The sequence below is a fragment of the Dermacentor silvarum genome, chromosome 9 (genome assembly GCF_013339745.2).
Source record: "Dermacentor silvarum isolate Dsil-2018 chromosome 9, BIME_Dsil_1.4, whole genome shotgun sequence".
In the NCBI taxonomy this organism is placed as follows: Eukaryota; Metazoa; Arthropoda; class Arachnida; order Ixodida; family Ixodidae; genus Dermacentor; species Dermacentor silvarum.
This window is the reverse complement of record NC_051162.1, coordinates 111,732,597-111,739,761: the sequence shown is the minus strand read 5'-3', so window position 1 is coordinate 111,739,761 and position 7,165 is coordinate 111,732,597.

Below are 7,165 nucleotides of genomic sequence, written 5' to 3'. Positions count from 1 at the left end.
CGATTTAAAAAATAAATTCCGTAAAGCTTAATTTTGAACACCTGGTATATATATATATATATATATATATATATATATATATATATATATATATATGCTCGATACCGCCCTGGAACGGATAAATATTAATTGTTGTCATGCATGAGTTGCACAGTCACACCCCCAATGACCCAAGCTGGCTTCAAAGTGGCTCATTGAAGAGCGACAAATAACGACCACCACATGCAAGTTCGTGTCAAAAGGTTTTATGAAAGAGTGGCACGTACGGAATGCTACATACCCAGTTACCGAATTTGGTGTCAAATAAGTCCATTGAACAGCGGCACATATGCAGTTCATTGAAAAGCGGCACATAAGCAATCTACCATACCCGTGTGACCCAAATTGGATTGACGGCTGGTTCAAAACTCGGTTCCCTGGGCACAGCAGCCCAAAACTCTATACATTATACCATGGAATACTCAGTGACCAAACTTGGCGGGAAAAATGGCCAGATAGACTGACCGACAGTGAAATAGACGCCAGAAACAGCGCGAAGTATAACCGCCGTATTTAGAAATGCACCTTAACTTGAAATGACGCATGGCATGGGCTTCAAGTTAAGATGCATTTCTAAATACGGCGGTAAGAATGCTTGATACATTAATAATGAGTTTTAACCGTGCTTTCGCTCCGCGTTAAGGAACCCGAGGTGGTCAAAATTATACCGAAATCCCTCACTGCGACGTCCCTCATATTTCACCGTGTTGTTGAGAGATAATGCAGGCCACAGTTTAATCATTTGGAGGCCCGAAATGCAAGTTGTTGTGACAGATTAGATGCTACAAAAGGACGTCGGCCTAACGCACGCAGGGTAGCCGAATAAGCGCTTGCGGGATAAAATCTAAACGTAGGACCATCATTTGGGTTGGACCTCCTGTTCTCGTGGCAATGCTCGTTTGGGAGTTAGACGATATATTAGTTGCACTGTTGTAAAAAATAGTGGCTTGTTAACTGGCGCGAGTTATCGCGCTCATCATAACGATGTAAGTGGAGTCATCTGTGCTCGCATCTCAGATGCCAAAACACTATTAGGGTGCCTCAGCTAACGTTAGCCAAGCAGCTCAATGACAGAAAGGTTTAGAAAACGCGGTACAAGATACGATCTTAAGACCTATATTGTTCGGTCGTAACACATCTGACTACTGAACACCGTATGTTTTATAATTTTATCTTGCGCCACCTTTGTTTAAATGTTTCATTTCGTTCGACAGCTTGGCTAACGGTAACTATACGACTCGCGGTATACCGTCGCGTTCGAAATCAAAATTGATAGCGATGCAAACAAGTCTTCCAGATAGACGACATTGTCCCTTTTGAAATCCGGCTGCTGTCGCATTAAATGAGAGCGTATAGATCGCAACGTGCAAATCCACTCACATGGTGCATGGAAACGCTGGCGTATCACATCGGGGGAGCGAGGGAAATTGAGACGGCGTGTGGTCTTTTCCACTCAACGGCGAAGCGCGTTCTTCCGGAAATCAGATCCTGCTTGTGTCGAAACGAAGGACGGGCCACTTCTAATTGCTGTCGCATAGTATTACCATGATGCACTATGGAATTCGATTAATTGCTAGCGCGCTCATGTAAACGTGGCGACAATCTCTCCCTACACGAGCCATGATACTGGAACACTTAGCTGCACGTGGCTATAACAACCCGAAACAAGGGCTCACAATGCGAAATTTTATGCAATCGTTATCGGCTCTAGGATTTCCGACATCGCCGTTAGCCTTTCACGATGCCGATGGATGGCATTCGCGCAACAAGGTATCGTGCATGGCTGCCTGTTTTCCATAACAAAGTAGCTCGGATGATTTGCTTTAAGACAGTAGATTAAAGTTAGGTGCATTTGTACTTCTAATATTCAAGGCCGTCAAGCATTAAACTTGAATGCTTGACAGCTCCGCATCTTGAACTTAACTGGCCCTGAAAGCTCATGAACTGCAGATAGTTGCAGAGTCATTGTTGTGCATACGTCACATTCTACACTTCACGAAAGATGCAGAAATGGTGAACAAGGAACAAAGCACCACATTCAACTCTTTATTCTCACAGAAACCCTCTTCTGGGATGCATGCTAAATTAAACAAAACAACGCAAGCAACAAGGGTAACACTAGCTCTGTACTTGTTCACAGGTCTTGCATTCTCCTTTGTTCATTTACCATGATCTTGCCTCTCCTGTAGTGATTCGAACATTAAAGAAATGCAGGCGCATGAGCTTTGATTGTAAATACTATAGCGTGTGCCGCTAACATGATTTTGTAAGGTCGCTCGCAAACTTTGCAACCGTCTGCGAATTATGAAAGAAGGTAAGCGCGCGTGCACTGATTACCAAGCGTGCGCGCATTACCATGCGCGCGCGCATGGTAATGTGCAGGCTACTTAAGCGACTAAGCTCTTACTTCTTGCATGGGTCTGCAAGGAATTCCACTGGCCCATCAGTTTTCGGCTCTTTGTCGCTCCATTTTTTAATGTTATTGGTAATCTTCGGGAAATTTAGCGTCTTTACGGTATGTTCATTTTCAACCTCTTTCACGCCACAGCTTGAGTCACGATATGCGCCGCTCGGTCTGTGCCCAAATCATAGAGTTTCTCGCTGCATTACCTAGAGGCAAATCCGGCGCTGCTGTGCTGCTGTATGCATGGGAATACCGGTGTATGGTGACTTCGGATTGGTATCGTCCTTGGAGAGCCAGGGCACCGTGACCGACGAAACGGCTAGCACCGTTTAGTTGGTCGCATTATTCATTTCCTACTAAAACAGCACGTAAATAACTGTTTTATCTTTATTAGTACACAAAACCATGTTTTGTTATCTATGAGAACTTGTGATTGGACCTACAATTCCTTGAAACGTAAAAAAAGATATCAAGGGGCCGCTTAAGTTGAAGGAGAGACGATGAGATTTGAGCTCGCTTTGAAACAGTTTGTCATTGTTCTTGCGTCTCTTCGCTTGATTATGCATCGCAGGTGAGTAACTTTCATTCAAAGATGTAATACGGGTGTGTTAAAACCTTTTATGAAGATTTTATTTTAGGAACGCACGATCTGTGCAGCCACATCCACGTTTCAGACGAAGCCTTTTACAACACCAACCAACACAAGTCTCGCACACCCATATACCGTCATTACCATGACGGCACAGCGCTCGTTAGAAAACTCCCACAGGCGGTGGGGCCAGATTTCCCTCTGGGTAACATATTGAGAAACCCTATGGCCCGAATATAGTATAACATAGACGACTGGGTTTGCGCTACTGGGTCCATGTCAGAATCGACACGTTGCACCACTAGGTGTGTCCAACTATGTATGAATCATTGGGTATGCGCCCATTCTTGGTCCATCTTCCAGCATGGTATGCCACCCCACTCTTAAAGAAAGTATTTTAGGACACCGCCGGAGCTGGGTGGAATCAAACCCGTGTCACACCAGTTCCTCAAGCAAAGGCATTGCGACGCATTAGCGCGGTATGCCACGAATGCGCCCGGGGCTGCGAGAGAACAGTTCCCAGCGCTCGCACTCCTCGACACGCCACTCATCTCGGAGTCCGCGTGGGAAGCTTCACGGCGACACCGCTGAGCGGCGCACCGTGTCCATTGGCAAGAGTAGCGCGCCTGCCATACACGCCTCAGACATGATGCGTTTCGGCCGTGGTAAAGCGGCGCGTGACTACATTGCTTCAGCGATGCTCGTAATAATATCAACATTATTCGCGAGATGGGTTCAGCCGAATTTTTTTTAACAGCGGAGCTGTATAGTTCGTCCGTAACATGCAAACAGAAAATGTGGGCCGATCCTGGCGGTAGTGCAGGAAGGGTCCAAGCGCAATGGCACATAGCCCTGTGAACTAGCGAAGCGGAGCCTGGCAAAGTCTAGCTAAGCATGGTTTTAACTACTTAAGATTAGTCAGTCATCAACAGCCAATCAATAGCTAATCGATAATCAATCAATATACAATAAATTCTGGCAAATGCTGGCGATGACTTGGTAGTGCTTGGCCTAGCCCAAATACATGGCCAATACCTTGCGATAGCCAATCGATAACCAATCAATAGGTAATTGATAATCGAATAATAATCAATAAATTCCGCAAAATGTTGGGGATGACTTGGTAGTGCTTTGCCTAGCCCAAAAAGCCAGGACTAATTAGGTGCCCATCAGCTCCGCTGTCTCTTTAGCATTACGCCCCAGTGCAAGCTACACTAATTTATTTTTTGCACGAAATACAAACATAACATATACCAACCACTGAAGCTTGCTCAAGCAATGCAGTCTATAGTGTCTTGCCAAAATGAATTCGTCAGAGCCGATTCAACATTGCTGTCGCTGGAGGAGGTGTAATTCACTGACTTTAGGTCAATAAATGTGCACAGCGATGAAGGTGACTCAGTTGTAGAGAGAGAAAGCAAGGATAAGAAAAGCAGACAGGTCGTGACGCAGGTGCACAGATGTGGAACACAATATAGGCTTCCTTGATTTAAATATTTTTTTTCTAGTTTGTTACTAAGAGTCCTTTTTTTAAATCCTCAGGTACTAATGCCCTTTGAACTATATTTTCGAGATGCCAGTACAGCAACACCAGTTTGTCCGCGTAAACAGCTCACGCATTTCTCAAAATTGGCCATGACAACTTTTAACACAGCCTTAGAACGTAGTGTGAACATGTACACGTGTGCGTTAGACGACTAAAAAAACTGCAATCATTCTGACACAGACGGCCGCGGATTACTTTCAAGCATCGTATGAATCTCTGGTGCAAGTAAGTGCACTCGTAAAAATAATTGAATCAACGCAACTTCTTTGATAACGTTTTTTCAAACGTGAAATTGGTTACATGGTCTCTTCTCTGAGTTTTCACCGCCCACTTGATTTACTTTCTTTCATGCGCAACGTAATTGCCTTGTTCCTTTTTTTTTCTCACTCGTTGTAAATATCAGGAGGTAATTCTCCTCGGAAATGGATACCCAGCGGCTGGATTCCATTCTGCGACCTGGAGTTCAGTAGTGCGATGCCATAGCCACTGCGCTAACACGATGGGTAGCATCGTAATTATCGTTATTATTATCTATAGACCGTCTCGTATGGTTTTTCATAAGGGCACCATGACTCTCGTGAATGCCCACATTTCTCTTCTTGTATATTCCGACAGAGAAGTAGCAAATAAAGCTCTTTCATCAAAAGTTCCGATTTTCAAAGCTGCTGCACATTTTTCGGGATCGCTTCGTAAAGTTTTACTTCCTAGGCTGCTTTATGCGTTCGTGGTTGTGATGTTTATATTTATCGCTCTCGCGTTTAGTACAATGCGAGTTTCCTAGGCCGTTCTCCCGCATGGTTAACTTTCAGTATCCGGGTTCCCGAAAGCACAATAACCGTGATTATCTTGGCACTGCGCACTTATGTGTGTGCAGTGGACAAACAGCGCTTTAGGTGGGCTGCGCAGGTTGCCCTAACATTGCAAGTTCCTCTACTGCGCTCTACATTTACGCATATATACTTAAAAATGTTCTTTTCTCAAATAGTTGCTCTCCTAGGTAACACAAGAAAATATGACCGAGAACTGAGCCCATATTCACGATGCTTTTCGTCCGTACGGGCTCCTTCCCACGGGTCGTCCGCCTCCGCTAAAAATATGTTCAGCGTCACGATTGCCTCGAACTTTGCCTGGCGGACAATTCCAGCGTGAAATCCTCTCAGCGTGAATGCCGGTCTTAATCTCGAATAACCAGGCAAGGGAGCGAAAACGGGTCAAAAGCTGGTAAAACGAGTGGTTAAACGAGCGGTAGCGAATAGCCCAGCACTTGGCGTAGAAACCAGGACGTTCATGCATTCTCTGTTTTCACGCAAAGAATTCACAAAACGCCGAGGCTCTACAACTACTCGCAGACATACGATTAACATACGATTAACATGCAGCCACTTTGTAGTGTACACTTTTTTTTTTTTTTTTGGGGGGGGGGGGGGTATGGCAGAACTATCCGGACTAACGGCGCTGTAACCTACTCGCATATTATTCTGTGTGAGAATAGGTTTCGTTGTCTTGCTATATTAGGGGAACGCGGTTCGGCAAAGTCCCACGAATCGACAGGAATTGAAAAGACCGTGAGTTCTAACCGAATTTAAGCTAGATTATGTTCTGCGCGTTGTTCAGAACGATGTTAGATTTCGTCTGTCTCGTGTAGTCTGGTGTAGAAGTCTCGTGTAGGAGTGTTGGTTCAATGCGTACTCATTGTCGACCATTCTTTTTCAGGCACGCGTAAACTTTCTGTCGCTTTACGCTCTATAGCTTCAATGCCCCCTGTGTTCGCCTATATTCAGCCCATGGAAGCGTGCTTACATTCGTGTAAGGTGATGAGCACAGTACGTCGTTATGTACTGATCACGAATAATTCATCATAGTAAGAAGTAAAATTACCTCTGTGGGTTGTAATATCGTTGTTTCGAGAACGTTGCTGGGAAAACCAATTGTTGTGATTTCAAAATATTCTCTTGATGGCACGCGTCGCTTCGTGCAAACACCTATTTGATTTTATCCGAACTTCTAATCTGCATACTGTAGCCGCCGTTATACACCAAAGCCTAGCACTATAGGTATAGAAGTTTGCTTCTAAATAGGAATTGTAAGGTCACAATTCAGGGTGTTTTATTATATACTTGCATAATATATACGTTTTACTATGTACTCGCATTTGAAGGAAGCGAGCACGTCCGGCCTTCAGAGTTTTGTCACGGTGACTCCGCCGTCTTTAACTCATATCCAACTTTCTTTTTCCGCGCTTTCGTTCGTTTCAGGATTAAAAAAAATGGGCTCTTGAGGCTATCTGTAGCTTAACGCACTTTGACCAGTCCCTTTGCACTGCTAGAAGGGGCCAGTAATGAGAAATACTTGATCTGTTTCAGGCTTGTAAACTATTGCCTGAAGAATTGACTCGCCATCCCGGGCCTGAGAAAATTGATGTCCAGCGAAGCTGTTGAAAACCACCGATACAACTCCTGAGGGGGGTATGCAGTGCTTTATTGGTTGAGAATAATGGAAGTAATGGTAATTTAGAGTAGTGGTAGTAATGGGAGTAATGGTAACAATTGCAGCACGCCGCCGCTGGTTGTATTGTATTTTCTTTTCC